Below are 24948 nucleotides of genomic sequence, written 5' to 3'. Positions count from 1 at the left end.
TGATCTCAACTCCAGTATCCTATACTTTACCTATCTCATTTTCTGATAACTTTCATAGGAAGCACATTTATTCGTCTCTTGAATTCGTCAATTGATTATGCCACCACTGAACTATTTCAGTGAGTGCCACAGATTCAGAACTCTCTGAGAGAATTAGTTTCTCCTCATCTCAATTTTGAATCTGCCTCCTCTCATTCTCTCCCTCAATGAAATTTTGTTTGAGACTGTCCTACAAGCGAGATCACTTGATAAACAACCTCAGCTAACAAATGGGCTTTCGTATTTGTTTAACCCAGTTCGGACCTGCTCTCATTCTTCTGAACTGCAGCGAGTAGAAGTTCAAGTCTTTTAAATACTGATACTATGACAGCCCGTTCAAGACCGGAAAATAGCCTGAGGAACATCCTCTGAATTGCATCCAGTACCAACATACCCTCCCTCCAGTGAGGAGACCAAAACTAGAAACAATATTCCAGGTGTGAACATAGAACATAGATAGAACATAGAAGAATACAGCGCAGTACAGGCCCTTGGGCCCTCGATGTTGCGCCGATCCAAGCCCACCTAAACTACACTAACTCACTATCCTCCATATACCTATCCAATGCCCTCTTAAATGCCCATAAAGAGGGAGAGTCCACCACTGTGGTCTTACCAAAGCTTGGCAAAAGTATAACAACCCGTCTTTACTTTTAATAATTGCATATTTTTACATTAAATGCAAGGAATTCATTTCCTGGTCATTTTATGCAGAATATACATAGTTGAGGTTCGACAAGAGAATCAATAATTACTGAACAAGCCCAATAATTACCGTTCGCCAAACACAGAATGCCGCATTTAACTCTGCATTCCATCAGGCAGCTAATACTCTGTGCCAACCAATTCTCCACCCTTTAACTCCTGTGAGCTAACCTCCTCGATCAGTCTAATATACTGCACTTTGTCAACCACCACCTGAAAGTCTAGGAATATTGTGTCCATTGCATTCCCATCATTCACATTGCAGGATACATCATTAAAGGACCTCAGCAAATGTTCCAAATACAACTTCCCCTTCATGAAGCCATGCTGACACTTCGTTGATCCTGGTGTTTAGTTATTTCTTCCTTTCTGATCAACTCTATCAACTTTCACACGACAGATGCGAAACGAATTGATCTATATGCACCTTGTGTATGTCCTCTTTTGAATAGGGGTGCTATTCTGTTTCCAATCTACTGATAACTGTCCACTATCCAGAGTATGTTGAAAGATCATGACGAATGCAATCAGCATCTCCCCTGTCACTTCTTTCAATTACCTGCAATGCAAACCATCAGGTCCTGGGGACTTAAATATATTTACACTCGACAGTTCACTGAATATTTTCTCCCGAGTTATTGTAATTTTACCAACGTACTCTGTAGTTCCTGCAGTTTTTGAGATCAAGGTTTTTAATGCTGCCATATGTCGCATCTCTCTACTATGCTGCCATAGTTGCTCTCAAGTTCTACACTTTAATATTGTTTGCCAAAGCCAAGCTGAGCCAACTCATTCCTCAGGCCTGAATAATTGCGTTGTCCAAAGCTTTGCCTCTTGAATGAGACGCTTTCTTCACTCCGTCAAAAGAATGTCTTCTCTGACAGATTGTGGTCACTCCTTTCAAACGCATCTTTCACTGAAAGACTAGTTAAGGATCGCTAGTTGTTATCAAATCTAAAAGAACCTGTTCGCATTCTGGCTCCACAGCATACTGCTATAATCAACCATTTCTCAAACATTGCATGAGACTTTCCCTTACCTCATTCATTAATTCAAACAATTCACGTGTTCACGTCACACATAATTATTGTTGCACCCTTCTCACAATCCCTCATTATTTTTCTGTTTATGCTATGCCCTATCATGGAAGGATTGAACGGGGGCATATAAATTACTCTGACATTTTTTGAAGATGCAACCGTAGAGTTGGCAAAAGTGAGCAAGGCGATGTGGTCTATTTGGAATTTCACAAAATGTTTGAGAAAGCTGCACATAAGAGATTATAGTACAAGAGTAACACACATGGGTTTGACAAAGTGCCTGAATAGAAAACTGTTTGGCAGAGAGCAAGCAAAGAAGAGGAATTAATATTTCTTTTTCATTTGGTAGAGAATAACTGGTATGGTGTCAGAATGATTCGTTCCAGTATCGAAGCTATAAACAATATATGTTAATGATTTGATTGAGGGAACAAAATGTAACATCTCAAATCTAGCAGGCAGTATCACATTCGATGGGATGGTAAAATGTTTCGAAGATGCAGAGATCCATCAGCAAGTTGTGAACAGATCCGCTGAGTGGGCAAAGCAATGGCAGATGTTATGTAATTGGCAGAAATTTGAGGATACTCACTTCGAATGCAAAATCAAGACGGCAGATGACGAACTGAATGGCTGCGAATTGGGAGGAAGCAAGTGTGCAGTGGGACCTTGGACTTCTTGTGCACCCGTGCAACAGACGGTAAACAAGGCAAATATTATTTTGGCCTTCACTGCGAGTGCAAGGACAGGGATGTTTTGTGGCAGTTATATAAGGCCTTGGTGTGGTCACATCGAAAGGTTGTCTGCTTTTTTGAGGATGAATGCTCTTGCTCTCGTGGGAGTGCAGTGAAGTTTTACCAGAGTGATTCCGGGGATGGTGGGACTAACGTATGAACAGACATTTACTCAGTTATGTTTCTTTTTCGTTGAGTTCGGATGAATGAGCGTCGATCTCATATAGACTAAGAACAGTGTATGAAAAATAGACAGTGTAGATGCAGAGACGATGTTCCTGATGGTTGGGACGTCCAGAATCAGGGGTCACTGTATGAGGATTCGGGTGGACAATTTAGGACGTAAATACAGGGTAAACCTGTGTAAATCATTACCACAGGAAGCATGAAATGTGGTCAAGAAGAGGCTGGGTATAGCACTTGAGGCCGTCTTGTTATCAAACGTTATGGGGAGAAATCACGGTTAGGCTATTGAGTTGTACCATCTGTCATAATAGTGATGGATGACTGAGCAGGCTGGACAGGCTGAATGGTATCCTCCCACTTTGATATTCAATCTGTCCATGTTTAAAGTTCCTCCCTTGATTTTAATTTCCACTTGGAATAATTCAATATTCTGATCCTTCATGCCAGTTTCTTTTCTTAGTGCAGCTGTTATTTCATGCTTGATCATGAAAGGAACTCCACCTCCTTGTCTTGGCTTTCAGAATAATGTGCATATGTAAACACGGCATGGTGCGTCAGTGGTTAGCACTAGTGCCTCACCGCATCAGGGACACGGGTTCGATTCTAGCCTCCCCATCTCGGCGTGAGTTTCCTCCGGGTGCTCCGGTTTCTGCCCACAGTCACAAGGATCTGCAGATCAGGTGAATTGGCCATACTACATTGCCCAGTGTTCGCTGCACTAGTCAGAGGGAAATGAGTGTGTGTGTGGGTTACTCTTTGGAGGGTTGATGTGGACTTTTTGGGACGAAGGGCCTGTTTCCACTCTGTAGCGAAATTAATCTAATAACTTGAACTAGGAGCAGAAGTAGGCCATCTGGCGATTGGAGCGTGCTCTGCCATTCAATAAAACTGTTGCTGATCTTTTCGTGGATTCAGCTCCACTTAGCCACACTGTCATCATCATCCTTAGTTCCTTACTTGTTTAAAAGCCTGTCTTATCCTTTAAAAAGTTTACAAAACTGTCATCAATACTTCACTGCGCAAGGATTTTCACAGATATAGAACTCTCTGGATGATGAAGTTCCTTTCCAATTAAGTCCTAATTATGCTCCCCAAGATTTTAATGCTATTCCCTCCTGTCCTCGTTTCAACTGCCTATGGAAACATCCTCTCTGCTTCGATCTGATCTGCTCCCTTCATAGTTGTATTTATTTGAGTAAGATCACGACTCATTCTTCAAAATTCGAATGAATACAATGCCAGTCTACTCAGTGTATCACATAAGCCGGCCACCCTCACCTCCACAATTAACATAGTGTACCTCCACTGCAGCCCCTCTAGTGATTGTACATCCTTTCTCATGTATGGAAATCGAAACTGCCAGCAGTATCCCAGTTGTGCCCATATCGACGCGTTTTACAGATGCAACAAGAAGTCCCTGCTTTAAAACACAATCCCTTCAGCAATGAAAGGCAAAATTTCATTTACCTTGCTAATTCCCTCTTCTGCCTGCAGACCAACGGCTCTGTGATTCATGTAAAAGTACATCCGGGCCCCTCTGCACACAACGTGCTGCAACATTTTTCAATTTAAACAATCATCTTTTATGACTGTTACTCTTAACAAAGAGAAGGACTTCCCGTTTATTGACATTGTATGCCACCTGCCACAGCTTTGGTCATTCACTTAAAGCATCTATGTTCCTCTGCAAGGTTTCAAAGTCCTCTGTGCACTTTGATCTGTCACTCATTTCAGTTCCACCTACAAACTTGACACACTCAAAGTAGTCCCCAACTCCAAATCATCCAAATAAATTGTAAATAATTTCAGTCCCAACATTACTGGCTGAGGCACACCACAAGTTACATATTGCCAACTAGTCTGTCAATCATTTATCACCGCTCTTTGTTTCCTGTTAGTCAACTAGTTCTCTAGCCTTTCTAATAATTAACCCGTAACACCATGCATCTTTATGTTATGCAGCAGCCTTTGTGTGGCACGTTGTCCTAGTCTTTTGGAAATCTAGCTACACCAGATCCACAGGATCACCGCTGCCCACCTTGCTCAGCATGTCTTCATAGAATTCCAAAGACTTGTTAACTATGACCTATCTTTCATTTATATATGCTGCGTCCGCTCAACTGCAGAATTTCGATCAAAATGCCTGCTATTTCTTCCTATATAATAGACTGAAATATCTTCCCATCACAAAGACGAAGCTAACCGTTCGATTGCCTAATACACCTTTTGTCTAATTTCCTTTTTAAACAGTGGTGTCACACATGCACTTTTCCAAACTACTAGATCTGCCCCAGAGTCCAGCGAATTTTGCAAAATTATACAAGTGCACTTTCTGTTTCTCCCGCCATCTCTTTCACTGCTCTAGGATGCATTCCAACAGGGCCACGAGACCTCTCTACTTGAGCTCTATTAGCATGTCTAACAGTACACGAATAATGATTGTTTCCATGTAATCATCTACCTGCATCACTTTGTGAATTACTGGCATGTTATTAATGTTAGACACTGTGATGATCGATGAAAAATACATATTGGATGCCTGAGCCAAGTCATCCAATCTTATAACTAAATTCCCCTTCTCATCCTCCAAAGGATCAATGTGCGGCAAAATGAGATTCAAAATGTTCATTGGAAGGGTTGCCGGTGCTGAACGGATTGGCGGATTGGCCTACACTTGTCCTATAGATCTTTATGTCTACTCACTTGACAGAGCTTAGCATATTTCACATTATCCCCAGCTGAGGCTCGTCTGTCACTCGCCACCCGATTGTTGAGAAAAATGCTGTGTAAACAGTGCTTACAATGAACACAGAACGTAAAATGTAGAACTTTACAGCACAATCCAGACTCGATGTTGGCACTCGATGTTGGTCCTACCTGTGAATACAATCTGATGTCCACCTAACCTACACTATTCCATTATTATCCAAATGTACGTCCAGTGCCCATTTAAATGTCCTTAATGATGGCGAGTCCATTATTGTTGCAGGCAGGCCGTTCCACGCGCCTACTACTCTCTGATTGAAGAAAATACCCGGAATAACTGTCCTAAATCTATCACCTCTCAATTGAAAAATTGGTCTCCTTATATTAGACTTCACCATTAGAGTAAAATGGCTCTCACTGTCCACTCTATCTCAAATTCAGATTATCTTATACACTTCGATTAATTCACCTCCCAATCTTCTTATCTCCAAGAAAAACAGGCACAGTTCCCCCTGTCTTCCCGGATAAGAAATTCCTTCCTTACCAGGCAGCATCCCAGTAAATCACTCTGAACCGTATTCCAAAGCTTCCACGTTTTTCTAATAACGCAGTGACCAGAACTGCACACCATACTCCAGGTGCGGCCTTACCATTGTCTTATCGAGCTGAAGCATGACCACGTGGCTCCTAAACTCAATCCCTCTACCAATAAACGCCAACACACCAGTTGCATTCTCAACAACCCTACCAACCAGGGTGGCAACGTCCACGGAATTATGTATCAGGACACTTAGATCTCTCTGTTGACAGACACGGCTAAGACTTTTATCATTAGTCCAGTACTCTGCATTCCTGGTATTTCTTCTGAAGTGAACTGACTCACAAGTTTCCGCATTAAACTCCATTTGCCATTTCTCAGCCCAGCTCTGCAAGGTATGTATGACCCTGTGCAAACCACAACATTCTTCGTCACTATCTGAAACTGTGCCTACCTTAGTGTCATCCACAAATGTATTAACACTTATTTCTAAACCAACATCTAGATCATTTATAAAAATGAAAAAAAAAAAGCAGCGTGCTCAGAACAGATCCTGGTGGCACGACACTTGGCAGTGAACTTCAGGATGAACATTTCCCATCAATCACCACCCTTTGTCTTCTTTCAGCTATACAATTTCTAGTTCAAGCCGCTCAATCACCTTCAATCCCGAAACGCCATATTTTGTGCAAAATACTATCGTGTGGAACCTTATTAAACTCCTTAATGGTTCCATGTACACCATAGCTACGCTTTACCTTCATCCACCTGTATTGTCACCTTCTCGACGAAATTAGTAATGTTAAGGAAGCACGACCCAACCTTCACAGAACCGTGTTGACGAGACATAAATAAATTATTCATTTCCAGATGATTATAAATTCTATCGCTAATAATTTTTCCAACATCTTATCCTCAACGGAAGTAAGGCTCAAGGGCCGAAGATTATCACGGTTGTCCCGAATCCCATTCTTAAACAACATTTACTATCCTCCAGAGTTCTGGCACTACTCCTGTCAATAAAAAAGAAATAAATATAGAAACCAAAGTCTCTGCAAACTCCTCCCTGGTTTACAAGAGAATCTGTGGATAAATTTCATCCGGCCCAGGGTCTTTCCTATTTTCAGATTTTCCAAAATTGAGAAAGACCCATCTTTGTCAACCTTAGTCCCATACAATATTGTAGCCTGTGACTCTGTATTCTCAATAACATTGCCCTTTTGCAATGTGAATACTGACGATAAGTATTCATTATTTGCTTCCCTTATTCCTCACATTCCACACTCAGCGTTCCACTATTATCGTCGATTGGCCAGAATCTTCCCCCAGTCATTCTTTTATTCCTGAAATACCCGTGGAATGTCTTGAGGCTTTCCTTGATCCTGTCCGCCAATGACCTCTCTTGTTCCCTCCTGATTCTTCTTCGTCTTCTCTCTTTAGATCTATTCTGCCTAACTTATAACTCTCTTGCCCACTCTCCCCCGCAACAACAAAATACTACTCTCGCTCCTATCCTTTGCTTTGCTATCCTTTCTATATCGTTGGAACAATTCAGAAGTCGATAGAAACCTGACCTCTCCTTTCTTATTTCCAACTTCATCCCAAGTTACCTCAGTAGCTGAGTCTTGAACCGATCTCTCAACTGCTGTAATGCTATCCTTGATTAACAATGCCACATACCCATTTACCATCTTCTCTCTTATTGGTGACACATCTAAATCCTGGAATTTACAAAAAAATCCTGTCCCTTCTCGAATCATGTCTCTGAAATGATCACAAGGTCGAAATCCTAGGGACCAACCCATGATGCAAGATCACTCACCTTATGCCAGAGCAACAGCGAGGTCGTGCACTTCGGAAAAAAGGGATAAACAGGCTGATGATTTTCTAAACGGTGAAAAAATTTCTAAAGCCAAAGTACAAATCGAACGGGTTGTGCTACCCCAGGTTTCTCTAAAGGTTGACTTGCAAGTTGAGTCCATGGTTAAGAAAGCAAAAGTAATGTTGTCATTTTTCTCAAGACAGTTGGAATGTAAAACGAAAGATTCGCTACTGAGACTTTATAAAGCTCTGGGTAGGACCCATTTAGAATACTATGTCGAGTTTTGGACTCCACAACTCAGGAAGGATGTATTGGTACTGGAGAATGTCCAGCGGAGTTTCACACGAATGATCCCTGGAATGGTAGGCCTAATGTATGATGAAAGGCTGAGGATACTGGGATAGTATTAATTGGAGTTCAGAAGGTTGAGAGGAGATTTGTAAAAAGTCAGACTGGACTGGACTGCCAGGAGCCGTGGGCACAGCCTGAGAATTAGTGGAGTTCAATTTAAAACGGAAATGAGGAGACTTGTCTTCGGCCAGAGAGTGGCAGAGTTGTGAAATGCTTTACCACGGAGCGTAATAAGGCCGGGACGTAAAATGTCTTCAAGGCAGAGATTAATAAATTCTTAATCTCGCTGGTATGGGGGGGAGTGCAGGTAAGTGGCGTTGAAATGTCTATCAGCCATGGTTAAATAGCGGAGTGGACTCGATGGGATGAATGGCTTTACTTTCACTCCTATGTCTTATGCTCCGAATCCTGTAAACACCATTAACGACATCGCGAACCTTGGCACCTGGGAGGCAACGACCCAATCGTGAGTTACTCTCGTTCCCACAAAACCTCCTCTCTGTTCTCCTGACGATGACTCCCTAATGACAAAAACTCTGCTTCTTTCCCCCTTCCCCACTGAACAACAGGGATAAACTCTGCCCCAGCGACCTCTTCCCCATTACTAACGTCTGGTAATCATTCCCCCAACAGTATCCAAAATGGTATTTTTTTTTTGTGGTGAATAACTACGGAAGATCCCTGCACTGCCTAACGCCTGACGGTAACAGATCTACCTTCTTCGCGTCGCTGTGGAGTAACCACCTCCCTATAACTCCTCACAATAACTGCCTCCGCCTTGTGAATGACCCGACGTTCATTCAGCTCCACCTGCAATGATTAAGAAATCCAATGGAATTTTGTTATAATTCTCAAGAGAATTAGAATGTAAAAGGAGAGATGTGCTACTGAGACTTTATAAAGCTCTGGTTAGGACCTTTTTAGAGTTCTAAGTCGAGTTTTGGGCCCCATACCTCAGGAAGGGTGTACTTGCACTGGAGCATTCCCAGCCGAGTATCAAATGGATGATCCCTGGAATGGTAGGCCTAACATATGATGAACCGCTTGGGATCCTGGGATCGTTTCCATCGGAGTATCGAAGGTTGAGGGGAGCTCTAATAGAAACGAATTCCCAGCGTTCATCCTTTCGAAACCATGCAACATCACGAACCTTGACACCTGGGAGGCTCAAACCAATCGCGTGTTACTCTCTTTCCCACAAAACCTCCTATCTGTTCTCCTGACTATGGAATCACCAATGACTAAAGCTCTGCTTTTCTTTCCCTTACCCACTCAGCAGTTATGGATAGACTCTGCACCAGCGACCTCTTCCCCATTACTTACGCCTAGTTAGTCTTTCCCCTAACAGTAACCAAAATATTATACTTGGTGCGGCGAATCACCGCGGAAGATCCCTGCACTGCCTAATAGTTCCCTTCCCTACTCCTGATGTTAACCTATCTACCATATTCGCGTGGCTGTGGAGTAACTACCTGTACCTCCTCACAATAACTGCCTCGTCCATCTGTATAACCGACGTTCATCCAGCTATCCCAACAGCTCCCTAACTTGGTTCTCGAGGCACTGGATTTGGGTGCACTTCTCACATATGAAGTCAGCAATGAGCGTGAGTTGACTTATTTAGCAAACATGCAGAAATCCTTTGAACCATCTTTAGTATTTAAAAATAAACAGTTTTCCCCATTTCAATATCAAGCAGAAAACAGAAAATTATGTATTTTAAACATTGTATTCCAACAGACCAAGCCTTTTGCTCTCGGTTCATCCAGCTAAAAAGAGTGACTCATACACTCTATAATTTTCCAAGTTTAGTTTGACAAGCTCATTTCAGTTTAACAAAAAAAAAGACATCTGGATTCCACGGGATAGCTGAGGTCATCTGCTCAGTGACTGCACATGGAATAAACAATCCTATTAACGGAACCCAGGTGTTGATGATAACTTAATGTCAGCTCCACAATTAATGAGTAAAGTCACTCAGGGACTTGTCTCTCTGCTCAATAAAAGGATTCCTGGCTTAACTGCACTGAATTACCCTCCACCCACTGGCAGAGAACGCGTCATGAAGTTCAAAGATTTCTATCTATACTTTCTTGAAGGACACAATGTCGCATTTTCATGGATTAATGGGGCTTTCTACGTCAAAAGTAGAATTCTAGAGTTTGAGAGGATATACTATCCAATACTTGCTGCTGTCAGTGTCCCCCGTAAGTGCTAAGCATCCTTATCAATTTTCTAAACCGTGTTGTACTCTTCGCTTATTGTCCCGAACTGTTTCCTGATCCACGTTTGCTCGTAGATGGATTGTTGATTCCTTCTTACTCCCCTTGGTATATATGGTGAAGTGTAAAGCTATGTTAGACAAGACTACATTACACTGTCTACATATTCACTACCGGAGACGAATTCGATTGATTAGCTGCTTCTTCTTCTTGTGGCTATGAATCTAATTATCTACGAGCAAATGTGGAAGGATCACCTGAAATCCTGTGCAGTAGTTGGCGATATTTGTTTGAGAGACCCTGAATACCTGGACAAGAATTCTGCGTTGATAGATTCATTGTATTTAATATAAGATGACGGCATATCAGACAAACAGACACACACGCACTCTCTCTCACAGACTCTCACTCTTGAAAAAAGGAATACACCCACTGTCACTCACCCACTGTCAACCTTTTAGATCCTTTGCCAAACGCAAAGAGAAATTCTCTCTCTCTTTCTCGAACTGTCTATCACACACACATGCATGCACACAGATGCGCGCGCGCACACGCACACACACATGCACACACGCACACACAATCAATGGCAAACATTCACATATTCAGATAATCTCACGCAGAGACTCTGTCAGAATGTACCCCGTGTCATAAAGTGTGGTGCTGGAAAACACAGTGTTTTGGCCGCATGTGAAGTGGAGGAGAGTCGAAGTTTTGAGCATCAGCCGTTCATCACAAATGAGGGGGTGGCCCAAGGGGCCTGAAGAAAAATGCGTGATGCTGGGGAAGGTAACTGAGAATGCGATTTTTAGATGGAGGTGGGCGATGATGGAGATTGTTCGGAACGGAGGTTGGAACAAATTGGTGGGAAGAAAAATGGAGAGTTAGGACAGTTCAATGGGCGGAGCTGAGTTGGAAGGTTGGCTCTGGAATTGGGTGGCGAGTGGGATAGGGAAAATGAAGAAACTTGTGAAATCTGCATCGATCCCGTTTAGTTGGAGGGTCTCATGGGTGGAAGTTGAGGCATTCTTCCTCCAGGCATCGGTTGCCTAGAATCTGCCAGTGGACAAAGTCCAGGACTTGCATGTTTTTCATAGTTGGGAGGGGGGAGTTAAAATGTTCTGCCACAGGACAGTGGCATTATTTAGACCATGTTTCCTCGAGATGTTCTCACAAACGTTCCGCCAGTCCTGTCGCACAATCTCGAGGATGCCACAACAAAACCAATGGACACAACAGGTGATGTGTGTGGAAGCAAAGCTAAATCACTGTGCAAGTGCGAAAGGATCGTTGAGGACCATGGACGGCGGTTAGTTTGAAGGTGTCGGCGCAAGAGTTCGTCTTTCTGTGGTGTCAAGAAAAGGTGCCAGCTGTAGACGATGCAGTGGTGGATGCCGTGGACCTCACAATGGAGTCTCTGTGGTTATCATCTCTGTGGAATGCAGGTAGCGGTGGAAAGTGAAATATATCCCAGGTGGCGGACATGGCTGAAGATGTTAAGTTGAATGTGGAAGTTGGTACGGTGCAAGGTGAGGAGCGGGGAATCCTATCCTTATTCCGATTGAAGGGGCAGTGTTCAAGGGAAGAGGTGAGAGAAATGGACGAGATGCACTGGAGTGCATCATCGACCAGAGGGAGGGGAGTTTTTAATCATTGAAGAAGGAGGTCATCCGGGATTTTCTTTGGTGGAATTAGTCCTCCAAAGATGCGGGAGATAAATGGGAAGGGAGCAATAGCGTTTTTACAGCTGCCAACATGAGACGAGGTGTCGTCCAGGTAGCTGTGGGAGACAGTTGGCTTGACATCGATGTCTGTTTTGGGTCTATCAACGGAAATTAAGATGGAGAGGTCCAGGAAGGGGAGACCGGTGCCCGAGACGGTCCAGATGAAGGCGAGGTCAGGGTGCAAGGTACTGGTGAAGTTCGCAGGAGCATGCGCTGCCGCCGATAGAGTCATTGATGAAGCGGAGGAAATGGAGGAGATCGGTGCCAGTTTAGCTGCGGAAGATGGACTATTCCACGTACCAGAGAACGTTGCATGTACAGCTGGGGCCTATGCGGATGCCCATGGTTACTCCTTTTCTCTAAAGGAAGTATTAGAATTGAAAGGAGATTTTGTTGAGGGTAAGGTCCAGTTCAACCATTCAAACGTACGTTTCAGTGGAAGTATGCGATTTGGTTTATCGTTTGACGACGAAATTGAGGGCTTGGAGGCCTTCGTCATGGGAGAAGAATGTCTGAAGGTGAAGTTTGGGAGCCAGAGAAACAAAACTCATGGAGGCGGTGGATGGATTAGGTGGCATCCCGAACATATGTGGGGAAATCCTCGACTTAGCAGGACAGAAGGATACCAAGGTATGCTGGTGTACGTTCTTTGGGGAAGGAGCTTGTTGAGACATTAGGTCACAAGGGCAGTCAGGTCTGTGAATTTTTGGTGGGAGATAGATCTGAGCAGTGCGTTGTTCCCTGTCTATGAGTTTTGAGGCTGAGGTTGGGAGATCCCCGTGGTGATGTGATTATGGATGGTCTAATACATAATAGTTTGGTGTTGGCAGGTGAGCTCGTGATTGAGTGGGCCGTAGGAAAAGGTGTCCGTGAGTTGGTGCCTGCCTTCAGCTATGTGGGGATTTATGCGCCAATCTCTCATTGTACCACTTTGTCTGCTGTTTGATGGGTAGCCAGAGGCACCAGCCTGGTTCTCAGATGTGTCTGCCTCATCCTCAATTACGGGGAGTGGTATGTTTTCCGTAGTTGCACCGGCACCATTTCCAGCCATTTCCTCTGTATCAACGCCACATCGTGCTCCAACGAGGAGTTTGAAAATTTCATGAATTTTACTAACAATTTATTCCCTGACCACAAATTCAACTGGATCATCTCGCTCACATCCCTCGCTTTCCTGTAGCTCTCCGTCTCTGTTTCCAGTGAAAGACTCAACACAGTGAGCAATTTCCCCACCCATTTGGTCGGAGACTCCCTCCAGTATATCTCCTCCTCTTTTGCGCATCTGGCCTTGAAGCGCACCAATCCAATCACAGCAAGCTCAGAGCTCCCCGGTCCTCACCTTCTGCCCCAACAACCAGCAAATGCAACGCGCCATCGTCGACCATTTCTACTACCGACAAACAGACCACATCACCAGAAATATATTTCCCGACCCATCCGTACCTGCTCTCCACAGGGGCCATTCCCTCCGGGACTCCTTCGTTAGGTCCAAGAACACCACCAACCCACCATCCACTCACACCATCTTCCCTTGCCAAGGGACGAAGTAAAAAACCTCCGCCCACACCTCCCTACCCACCACAGTCCAAGGCCCCAAAGGATCATTCCAGAACCGACAGAGATTTAAGTTCAGTTCCATACACATCATTGACTGTGTCCATTGCTCTCGCTATGCTCTCCTCCAACTGAAGCAGACAGAACGCTTATTTGCAGAACGTTTCAGAGATCATCTCTGAGACACATGCACGAAAAACCCTATTGCCCAGTGGCCAAACGCTTTAATTCCCACTCCCACTCTGCCAAGGGCATGCACACCCTGTGCCTTTTCCACAGCCAACATCTAGCCAACCAACAACTGGATGAATGATACCGCATCTTTTGCCTTTTGTCTTTGCAATCACATGGGATCAATACAGGTTTCGCGAGTTTGTTCATTCCCCACCATCCTTCTTTCCAACTTTTTCCAGAGCCGACATTCCGACACGACACCACCCTCTGGAACTGTCCAAACTTCCCATCTTCCTTCCCACAATTCCCCTCCACACACCATTCCAACATATCAACATAATCCCTCATCTCCATCTACCTATCTCATTCACGTTTGCCTTCCTCACAGTCCAAATCCTCCCATTTATGTCTCACCCCATTGGCCTATCCCCTGATTGCTGATGAAAGTGTATGCTCCATATGTCGAGTCTCCTGCTCCTTGGATGTTCCCTGACCGGCTGGGCTTTTCCAACACCACAATTTTGTCAATTGCTCCAACAACTTTATCTTTATTAATTACCTAAATTGGAGTGGAGAATGTGAGTTTGGAAGGTACTCATTGAGGACTCTCAACATGCTTTCTGAATGGGAAACACAGTTATGACCGTGCACCACTTATGGATGAGTTAAAATTGATGATTTCAATTTCTTCCCTCATCAAACCTTATGTCTTATATCGAAGTTTCCATTTCCACAGTTAATGTAGTGACGATTGTGATCCTGCTCCGTGGGAAGTGTGGACTCTCCAGTTGTGTTATTCTCTATCAGACGGCCATGGCAATGGCAGATTTACTGGTGGTCATCCTTGACCTGATATTGAGACATATTCCGATTGTTTATCCAGAGGTCTTCATTTTCCTGGAGGATATGGATACGTGCAACATTCATGCTGTCCTGCTTTATGCAATATCCTATTGCTCAGTCTGGTTCACCGTCACATTTACCTTCGACCGCTTCGTGGCCATTCGTTGTCCAAAGTTAAAAACTGTATATTGTAGTGAGAAAACAGCGGCGGTTGTGCTCGGAACAGTGACTGTACTAAGTTGTTTGAATAATATCAGCTGGTATTTTATGTATAACGGTAATTATCGTTTATCTAATCATCCTATGTTTTGTGGTATAGAATTGAGTGATGATAATTTAGAGTTAGGGGCCATAATTGAAATTGTTCACTACATTCTCACACCCTGTCTCCCATTCTTCCTGATTCTGCTGCTCAACATTTTCACTGTCAGACATATTGTAGTGAGTAGCAGAGCCCGCAGGAGACTCCGTGCTCAGAGCAATGGGGAGGTTCCCAGAGAAATGGAGATGGAGAACCGAAGAAAATCAATTGTTCTTCTGTTTCTAATTTCCGGCAACTTCATCCTGCTGTGTTTGCCGTGAATGCAATGTTTGAACGAATGGATAATCTGGGCTATTTGATTTATGTACCTGAATATGTCCTAGAATTAGGATTTATTCTCCAGCTCCTGAGTTGCTGCACAAACACTGGAATCTACGTCGTGACTCAGAATAGGTTCAGAGAACAATTCAAGTATTTGGTGATATATCCCTTCAGTCTGATCACTCATTTAATCAAACGGCAAGATTAACTCCTGCACTTGGTTTCCATGACACGCCCTAATTCACAACGATGATTTAGACTAATTGACACACGATATTCCAAATGGAGTCCGACTAGAGCCTTGCACAGCATTAGTAGTCTATCCATGGATTTTCATTCTCCCACTGTCAAAATGAATGTCTTCCTTCCCTCCAGGTGAACCTGCAAACCAAGTTGTAGAAACCCCGAAACAGGACTCAAAACTCTCTCAGTGCTTTAAAACTCCGAAGTCCTTCCTAATTTAGAAAACAATCTATGCCCCTTTTCCTTCAATCAAATTGCACCTCGTCCTATTTGTTTCCATATTGTATTTCATTCTATCATTACAGTTCGTTGTCTTGTTGGGAAAGTTTGGAGAATAATATGGTTATTCGATGTTGATTGCCACAACGATTAAAATGGATATGGATAAAATCTGTCGTGGTTTTTAGACAATCAGTAGACATAAAGATTAAAAATATTATCTTCAGACACTTCCTTTCCGACCAATTCGCCATCCTATAGATCCCTTCCCAATTTAGAATATAGTTTACATATGTAATCATCCTATGAACGTTCTAACTTCAGATTGTAAATCCTTGTTTTCGATCAGTCACTTCATTGTCCACTTTCTTCGTCTGCCGTAGTCCTTCAGCATCCTCCCCATTTTGTTAACACTCCTGCCAGACCGCAAGCTATATGACTGATCTCTCAGTACTTTTCCAAAATTTCGTTCCCCTCAGTCTACTCTAGTCGTCTCTTGATCAAATTCATAGTTCAAAGGCAATTTCCTTTACCTCATTCCCCTTAAATCTTGGTGTGAAGCAAAACTTATTCACGCAGACTTAAAATTAAAAATTGATGCAGCAACCTCTGCCATTTGTGCAAGAGTGTTCCAAATATTTTGCACCCCTTGCGTGCAGCAGCTCTTTCCATAATCTCGCCTGAACAGTCTCAACCTGACTCTCAGAACATGGCCAGTTCTAGATCCCCAAATATGTGGATAGGCCATCTTTTTAAATAAGTTAGAGTGGTGCTGGAAAAGCACAGCATCCGAGGAGCAGGAAAATCGACGTTTCGGCAAAAGCCGAGGCAGGGTGCCTGCAGGGTGGAGAGATCAATGAGAGGAGGTGGGGATGGGGAGAAAGTAGCATAGGGTACAATAGGTGAATGGGGTGGGGATGTAGGTGATAGGTCAGAGAAGAGGAAGGGGGAAGGTTGCAAAGAATACAATGGGTGAATGGGGATGGGTTTGAAGTTGATAGGTCAGAGAGGAGGATGGAGTATCAGGTGGAGAGGAAGATTCTCATTTCCCCTTCCCCCACCTCAGCCCAGTTCCAACCATCCAGCTGAGCACCGTCCCCATGTATTGTCCTACCTGCCTATTTTCCTTTCCATCTATCCACTCCACCCATATCTCTGACTATCACCTTCACCACACCCCAATTCACCCATTGTACTGTATGCTACTTTCTCCCCACCCCCACCCCTCTCATTTGTCATTCCACTCTGCGGGCACCATTACTCTATTCCTGATGAAGGGCTTTTGCCCGGAACGTCGATTTTATTGCACCTGGGATGCTGCCTGACCTGCTGAGCTTTACCAGCGCTACTCGAATCAATGAAAGACGTAAAAAGGTATGGATAACTCAGGAGATATTTTGTGATGTGTTCGAAATCATGAGGGTATGAATACTACCATTAGGGCACTTTACCTGATTTCGTAATCAGGTCAATGAATTAAAAGCACAACTCATCGCGAATGAATATATTTTAGCAGATATTGCGGAGACATGGTTTCAGGATAGTAATGACTGAGAGGTAATTCTCCAGCGTTTCAGAGTATTCGGAAGGACCGACAGGAAGGTAAAGGAAATGGACATCATCAGAATAAGTTTGAATTCATTTGGGTGGCAAAATGAAATTCGAAGAAAAAAAAATCTCACTAATACGCATAATCAAAAGGATACAAAATAATAAGATAAAAATGGAGTAGGCAAAAAAAATAAAGAAATAGCTAATGTCTGCAAAAAATGACACGCAATTATCATGGGGGATTTTAGTCTCAGTTGATTGTTCGAACCAGCTCTGCCTGGGCCGCCTTGTGGAGGGGTTGTGTTGAGTGCATCCGTGATGGTACCTTTGAATACAATGCAATGGAACCTTGGTCATGCCCTGTGTAATGATACAGGAATAATTAATGACCCCATATTTAGGGATCCTCTTGGAAGGAGCAATCACAGTATCGTTGAATTCAGAATACAGATGGAAGATGTGCAGGTAAAATCCAAAAGCAGAGTTCTGTGCTTAAACAAGAGAGACTACAATAGACTGAGGGGGATCTTGGCTAAAGTAGATTGGAAACAAATATTTTATGGTGCGAGAGTTGGCGTGCATTGGAAGACTTTCAATGCAATTTTCCAAAGATTTTAGGAAAAGTCTATTCAGTGAAAATGAAGAACTGTAAGAAAACGGATAATCTGTCATGGGTGATTTCGGAAAAAAAAAGGCAGTCTATCCACTTAGAACAGAGGACATACAAATTGGTCAAAAATAGCAGGAAAATAGAAGATTTGGAAAAATAAATTAAAAGTCACCAGAAACTCACAAGCATAGTTATAAAGAAAAGAATGATAGAACAAGAGAACAAAAAAGCTGAGCACAAACTATAAAGATGGAAATCAAAAATGTTTATAAACTATAAAAGAAAAAGAGTTGCTAATATAAATGTTAATCCTTTGGAGGATGAGAAGGGGCATTTAGTTATAAGATAGGATGACTTGGCTCAGGTATCGAATATGTATTTTTCATCGATCCAGTGGATAACGTTAAGAACATGCCAGTATTTGACAAAATGATGAAGGTAGATGACAACATGGAAACAATCATTATTCGTGTACTGTTAGACATGCTAATGGATCTCAGGTAGAGAGGTCTTATGGCTCTGGTGGAATGCATCCCAGAGCAGTAAAAGAGATGGTGGGAGAAACAACAAGAGCACTTGTATATTTTTCCAAATTTCGATGGAATCTCGGGCATTTCTAGGAGATTGGAAAAGAGCAAGTGTGACACAACTGTTTAAAAAGGAAATTAGACAAAAGATGTATTAGGAAATCGAATGGTTAGTTTCATCTATGTCATGGGAAGATGTTTCAGTCTATTATACAGGAATAAATAGCAGGCATCTCGTTCGAAATTCTCCGGTTGAGCGGACGCAGCATTTATTCAAGAAAGACAGGTCATAGTTAACAAGTCTTTAGAATTCTACGAAGACGTGCTGAGCAAGCGATGATCCAGTGGATCTGGTGTGGCCAGATTTCCAAAAGACTAGGACAACGTGCCACACAAGAGGCTGCTGCATAATATAAAGATGCATGGCGTTACGGGTTAAATATTAGAAAGGATAGAGAATAGCTTGACTAACAGGATGCAAAGAGCGCTGATAAAAGACTGACATACTAGTTGGCAATAAGTAACGTGTGATGTGCCTCAGGAGTAGTGTTTGGACTGCAATTACTTTACAATTTATATACATGATTTGAAGTTGGGGACCACTTTGAGTGTGTCAGGTTTGCAGGTGGAACTGAAATGAGTGGCAGATCAAAGTGCACAGAGGACTTCGAAGCTTTGGATAGGAACATAGATACTTTAAGTGAATGAGCAAGTTGCTGGCAGATGGAATACAATTTTTAAAAACGGGAAGTTACAACACTTTGTTCAGAGTAACAAAAAAGTATGATTGTTTAAATGGTAAAAGGTTGCAGCACGCTGTATGCAGAGGGGCCCGGGTGTCCTTTTACATGAATCACAGAGCAGTTGGTCTGCAGGCAGAAGAGGGAATTAGGAAGGTAAATGAAATTTTGCCTTTCATTGCAGAAGGGATGGTGTTTTAAAGCAGGGACTTCTTGTTGCAGCTGTAAAAGGCGTTGATAAAGCCACAACTGGAATACTGCTTGCAGTTTCGGTTTCCATACATGAGAAAGGATGTACTATCACTGGGAGGGCTGCAGAGGTGGTACACTAGGTTAATGATGGAGGTGAGGGGTCCGGCGTATGTGGACAAACTGAATCGACTGGCAATACATTCATTCGAATTTTGAAGAATGAGCCGGTGATCTTACACAAACAAATATAAGTATGAAGGGAACAGATCAGATAGAAGCAGAGAGGATGTTTCCATAGGCAGGTCATACTAGGACGGGAGGGCGTAGCATTAAAATCATGGGGAGCATAGTTAGGACTGAATTGGATAGGAACCTCTTCACCTCGAGGCTAATAAATCTGTGGAAATCCTTGTGCAGTGAAGTAATTCATGCTATTTTAGTCAGATTTTATAAAGGTAAGACAGGTTTTTAAACAAGGAAGGAATGCAGGATGATGGTGACAGTGCGGATAAGTGGAGCTCAATCCAGGAAAAGATCCGCAACAGTTTTATTGAATGGTGGAGCATGCTCAAATCGCCAGATAACCTAATCCTGTTCCTAGTTCTCATGTTATTAGATTAGGTTCCCTACAGCGTGGAAACAGGCCCTTTGGCCCAACAAGTCCACACCAACCCTCTAAAGAGTAACCCACCCAGACCCATGTTCCTCCGACTAATGCATCTAACACTGGGCAATTTAACGCCGCAAATTAACCTGATCTGCAGATCTTTGTGACTGTGGGCAGGAACCGGAGCACACGGAGGAATCCCACACCGAGACGGGGAGGCTGGAATCGAACCTGTGTCCCTGATGCGGTGAGGCACCAGTGCTGTCCACTGAGGCACCATGCAGTGTTTGCATGTGCACAATGTTCCGAAAGCAAAGACAAGGAGGTGGAGTTGATTACATGATTAAGCATGAAATGACGGCTGCACTAAGAAAGGAAACTGGCCTGAAGGATCAGAATATTGAATTATTCCAAGTGGAAATTAAAATCAAGACAGGAAGATTAAACCTGGACAGATTGAACATTGGAGTGGGAGGATGTCATTCAGCCATTCGAGCCTGCTCGGTCATCCATCACAATTATGACTGATGGTACAACTCAATCACCTTACCCTGCTTTCTCCCCATAACTTTGATAACAAGACGGCCTCAAGTGCTATACCCAGCCTCTTCTTGACAACATTTAATGCTTTCTGTGGTAATGATTTCCACAGGTCCATGCTGTACCTACGTCCTAAATGGTCCATCCGAATCCGCAGACAGTGACAATTGACTCTGGACATACCAACATCAGGAACATCATCTCTGCTTCTACAATGTCTTGTCTTCTTAGAATATTCTGAGTCCATATGAGATCCACGCTCATTCATCTGAACTCCACGAGAAAAAAAAATAACTGAGTAAATGTCTGCTCATACGTTAGTCCCATCACCCCCGGAATCATCCTGTAAAACTTTACTGCACTCCCACGAGAACAAGAGAATTCTTCCTCCAAAAAGCAGACAACATTTAAATGTGACCACACCAAGGACTTGTAAAACTGCCATAACAGATCCTGGTTCCTGGACTCGCAGTGAAGGCCAATATAATATTTGCCTTGTTTACTGTCTGTTACACGGGTGCACAGGAAGGCCCAGGTCCCACTGCACACTCCGCTGCTCCCAATTCACAGCCATTCAGTTCGTAGTCTGCCGTCTTGTTTTTGCATCCGAAGTGAATATCCTCACATTTCTGCCAATTACTCAATATCTGCCATTTCTTTGCCCACTCAGCTGATCTGTTCACAACATGCTGAAAGAGCTCTGCATCTTTGAAGCATTTTACCCTCCCACCGAACGTGATACTGCCTGCTGAATTTGAGATGTTACATTTTGTTCCCTGATTCAAATCATTAACATATATTGTGAATAGCTTTTATACTAGAACCAATCACACTGACGCCATACTAGTTATTCTCTAACAGACGAAAATGAAATATGAGAGCCATAGAGTCATAGAGCTGTACAGCAAGGAAACAGACCCTTCGGTCCAAACCGTCCATGGTGACCATATATCCCAAACCAATCGAGTCCCACCTGCCAGCACCCGTCCCATATCCCTTCAAACTCTTCCTATTCATATACCCATCCAAATGCCTCTTAAATGTTGCAATTATACCAGCCTCCACCACATCATCTAGCAGCTCATTTCATGCACGTACCACCCTCTGCGTGAAAAAGTTGCCCCTTAGGTCTCTTTTATATCTTTCCCCTCTCATCCTAAACCTATGCCCTCTAGTTCAGGACTCCCCAACCCCAGGGAAAAGACTTCGCCTATTTATCCTATTCGTGCCCCTCATAATTTTGTAAACATCTATAAGGTTGCCCCTCAGCCTCCGACGCTCCAGGGAAAACAGCCCCAGCCTGTTCAATCTCTCCCTGTCGCTCAGATCCTTCAAACCTGGCAACATCCTTGTAAATCTTTTCTGAACCCTTTCAAGTTTCACAACATCTTTCCGATAGGAAGGAGAGCAGAATTGCACGCAATTTTCCAACAGTGGCCGAACTAATGTTGATGCTTGGGCATTGACAAGCAGGTTAATGGATTTATTAATTTACAGCCGCAACATGACCTCCCAACCCCTGTACTCAATACTCTGACCAATGAAGGAAAGCATACCAAATGCCTTCTTCACTATCCCATCTACCTGCGAATCCACTTTCAAGGACTTGCACTCCAAGGACTTGCCTCAGAAGCCTTTCTTCACACATAACTGCTGATCTGAATCAAAATCTCCAAACTAAATGATCATTAGCTTCACAGCTAGCTGGCCATTTCACTTTGGTTAGATAGTTTTTTTTAAAGACATGAAAGGCTCAGGCGAGAGACATTATCTGGTGTGGTAAACAAATCAATCCCACCAATAAACCTTTCAAAGCAGCCGAATTGGAAACTGGCCAATTACAAACTCTCTGGAACAAACAATCTCGATTGCATTGTAAAAAGACAAGCATTGTGACACAATGTAGCTCGTAACTAGCATGGTTCATGGTAGTGAAGAAAATACAAACATTTGGTCTTGAATGTATTGTAATGTAGAGAATTGACATTTCAGAAAGAGTTAAATACCTCTAAAAGTACGCAGAGTTTCTGGCATTGCATTGGATTCCAATACCCGTTGTCAAAATTTGTTTACTTATCCTTTTTAGAACTGATTTCGTCTTGCCTTGGGTTCTCCCTTCACTCCATGCATTCAATATAACGCAATGCTTTTTAAATTGTTGCAATTCGCAAAAAACTCTTCTGAGAGTGAACGATGCATTTTGTATACCTGACCTTTCAGTTTTGTTTGCATTCAGACAATTGCTTCATTCATTGCAAGATCCTTGCATCGCAAAAGACAGAGAGAATACCTCCATTGTTTTCCTCAACATTTCGTGAGTTGCCAGCAGTTACTCCATATGTTGGGCATCAACAAGCAGGTTAATGGATTTATCAATTTATGACAACGTCCCTCCAACCTACAGGCTAAGAAGGAAAGTAGTTGAGGCCATAATTGGGAAGACTGTGCTCACAGGATTTCGGGCTTGATCAGACTTGGTAGTCCAGAATCCTCAGTAATGTGCAGTCGCGTTATCCCTCAGAGACGAAACTTTGTAGATGAAGATCCCGTTAATTTCAAAGTGCATCGAAATTCCCAATTCGTCCGACCTCGTTCGTCAATAAGCGCAGACCAGATGTCTAGACTTGCCAAGAATTATTTCATAACTTGTAGCAGTGGCTAAAATGTCATGGGCGATCGAAATATAACTTTAGAAATGAAACACAAACTCCTAAAAAACTTCCAGCAGCACACAGATGCAAGCAGCAAAAATGTATTGATATTATACGTGGAGGGATGGACTGAGAAACCAATCATATTTTTGTCTCTTCACAGACATTATCGCAAGATCATTTTCTTAATTATAACATTGTTTATCGGACCACAGATTATTTCAATTGTTGACAGAAGTCAAAGAATAAGTGGTAACAATTGCGTTATTTTAGTATATATTTGGGGCTTATAATTTGGGGCTATATAATTAAGTATATATTTAAGTATATAGAGAACAGGGCCTCTCAACGACCAAGATAATATACATGTGTGAAGGGAGATGGACGAGGTCCTCAGTGAATACTTCTTTGCTGTGTTTAACGTAGAGAAAGTATTGAAGACATGGGATCTTGCTGAAGTTAGTGAGAACATTCTGTCTTCCAGTAGAGGTGTTGGATGTATTAGCATGTTTGAATGTGAATAAACCTCCGAGTCCTGCCCAGATAGATCCAAGAACACTGCAAGAATTTGTAGTGGCTCAGGCTGACACTTTTGCATTATTGTTAGCCACGGGTGAGGTCCTGCAAGACTGGAGGTTGACCAACATTGTGCCATTATTCAAGAATTGCTTAGAAGAAAAACTTGGGAAATATACACTTGTAAGCGTCAACTTTATGGTAGGTAAGTTATTTGCGATGATTCTGAAAGAAAAGCCTGTCATTTATTTGCAAAGGCAGGGTTTGATGAGGAAGAGTTAGAATGGCTTCTTACGTTGGACATCATGCTTAACAAATTTGTGAGAGTTATTTATTGAAGCGACCAACAGGTTGGCGAAGGCACGGCGTTGTGCATGGTCTGTCTGTGTTTCAAAAAGGTCTTTGATAATGTTCCAAATGGTAGAGTGCTCAGGATGGTTACATCGCGTGGAATTCAGGGAGTGCTGGCAAATTCGATACATAATTAGTAAGATGGTAGTAAGCAGGTGCTAATAGATTAGATTACATTACATTACAGTGTGGAAATAGGCCCTTCGGCCCAACAAGTCCACACCGACCCGCCAAAGCGCAACCCACCCATACATTTACCACTTAACACACACTACGAGCATGGCCAATTCACCAAACCTGCACATCTTTGGACTATGGGAGGAAACCGGAGCACCCGGAGGAAACCCACGCAGACATGGGGAGAACGTGCAAACTCCACACAGTCAGTCGCCTGAGGCAGGAATTGAACCCGGGACTCTGGCGCCACTGTGCCAACGTGTCGCCCACAAATAGTGGAAAGATGATTGTTGGACATGAGATATGTGTCCAGTGGAGTGCCTGAGGAGACGGCGCCATGCAATTGATTGTTTGTTGTCAATATGAATGATTTGGAATACAATGTACAAGGCACGATTAGTAAGTTTGCAATAGGTGGCTTTGTGAACAGTGAGGAATGTTCGCTGAAATTTCAGGTCAGCATTGTTCAGCTCGGGATAGGGACTGAGAGATGGTGAGCAGTCCTAATTATTGATCAGTTTGAGGTCCTGCAACGTCAGCAATTACCCAGTCCTCCAGGACATCACCTGTGTTCAAGTATGTTGCAAAGATATCTGATCAGGTGTCAGCTCTTCCCTCTCTCACATACCTCAATTATCCTGGGATAGACCCCATCTGGACCTGGGGACCTGCCCACCATCATGCCTTTTGAAATACAGCACTTTCTCCCTCCTTATGCCGACATGACCGAGACTAATCAAATCTCTATCTCTGATGTCAACAACCGCCACCTCCGTCCCTTCGCTGAATACTAATTGAAATAA

This window comes from Chiloscyllium plagiosum, unplaced genomic scaffold (assembly GCF_037043375.1).
Source record: "Chiloscyllium plagiosum isolate Xiang-an unplaced genomic scaffold, Cpla_swu_hap1 HiC_scaffold_41, whole genome shotgun sequence".
Classification (NCBI taxonomy): domain Eukaryota; kingdom Metazoa; phylum Chordata; class Chondrichthyes; order Orectolobiformes; family Hemiscylliidae; genus Chiloscyllium; species Chiloscyllium plagiosum.
This window is presented reverse-complemented; position numbering follows the sequence as displayed.